Raw genomic sequence first — 1,624 nt, 5'->3', positions numbered from 1 at the left:
GGGGGCGACGGGCGGGGCCCCGGGGGCCCCCCCCCGCCTCGGGGCCTGATGCACAAGACAGGAGCGGGGAGAGGTGCTGCCCCGGGACACGGCTGGTTCTGCGGGCATCGCTGCTGGGAGGCTGCGGGGCCGGCAGGCGCTGTGGCTCCGTCCGCTCGATCTCCAAAAAAAATGTCCCCCCACCCCCAATGTGTTCTTATTCCCTGGTTATAAATAATTCCCACGCGAACTCACACGCAGTGGCAGGAGCCACCAGCTTCTCCCAAGGGGTACCAGGCTGGGGGCAGCCTGGGCCCCGCTCCCTTTGTTAGCGGCAGCGCATCCACAGTGTGTTCCTACAGACGAACTCACACGCAGTGGCAGGGGCCACCAGCTTCTCCCAAGGGGTACCAGGCTGGGGGGAGCCTGGGGCCCGCTCCCTTTTTTGGCGGTAGGCCCTCCCCAGCGTGTTCCTGGCCACAGACCCGACCCGGTGGGGCGATGCCTGGCCCGGACGGCGGCACCAGGGCAGCTTGGCTCCCGCTGGGCACCGTCTGCAGCCCCTGTACCAAAATTAATATTAACTGATGCACCACTTGTTTGTATTTTTTTTTCAGAAACCTCATCAAGAATAGGGCTCGAGACAGGTAAATGGATTCTTGCCTGATTTTCAATGCTCCTGGAAGGAAATGTAGCCAAAATGCTGGTTTACTTCTTTGTCTTGAAACCACCATTTTCTCCTAAACCTGGTGATCTTAGGTAGGGGGTTAGAGGAGAGGCTGGGGCCAGCACCCCTCCAGGGCGCTTCAGCACAGCCCTTCCCCCTGCAAAGAGTTAACCTGACAGATGCTACCCGGGCTCCTTTTGGGGAGCCATTTTCTCTCCCTCATTGTCTCACCGCCTTTTGTGTGTGCAATTACATCCTGCCCTGGGGAGCCAAGAGGAGCCCAGAAATAATCAGGTTTTCAGTCGCTTCTGGGCTTGCAGTGAGCCTTTCTCCCCCCTCCTCTGCCAGGGCTGCCCAGGCTGCCCAGCCCCGAGAGCTGCAGACAAAGGGAGGCAGTGCCCGGCGCTGCTGCTGCAGCACCAGAACCTGGGCTCTGGTGGGTGGCAGTGAGGGACAGGGAGCGCTGGCAGGGCCGAGGGTAGGGGTGTGTTGGCTCCCCTGCTGGGACCCGGGGGGCTGGGAGTGCCCAGACACATCTCGGAGATGGCCTCTCCGGTCACGGGCAGCAGAGCAGCCGGCACCATGCCGGCGGCATGGCAGGAGCACATGGGCAGCTCGCAGCGGTGGCAGGCCTGCTGCCCTCACCTCCCTGCTCCTGCCTGCGGCGGAGCTTGTGCTCCCCTCCGGCTTCCTCTTTGCTTGAGGGGGTTTTTAGCCCCCGTTTAACCTGAGTGCTACATCTGGATGCTCAGCCCTGGGGCACTGTACATGCCACCAACCCCATGTGGCAAGAGGCAGCTCGAGCTCACGACCGCCATGCACAGGACGAGTGTTTGGTTAAGTGCTGCTCGCACAAAATTGTTTTTCACCTCCCTGTCTCCTGGGATGTGCTTCATTGCTGGGCAAGACAGAGGCCGTCCTGTAGCGGTCACCCTGTGCAGACACATCCCGCCTGCCCCACCGCAGGCAACTCCCGCT

The sequence above is a fragment of the Pygoscelis adeliae genome, unplaced genomic scaffold (assembly GCF_000699105.1).
Source record: "Pygoscelis adeliae isolate BGI_AS28 unplaced genomic scaffold, ASM69910v1 Scaffold262, whole genome shotgun sequence".
Lineage (NCBI taxonomy): Eukaryota > Metazoa > Chordata > Aves > Sphenisciformes > Spheniscidae > Pygoscelis > Pygoscelis adeliae.
The sequence above is the reverse complement of the archived record's forward strand: the minus strand, read 5'-3'. Positions refer to the sequence as shown.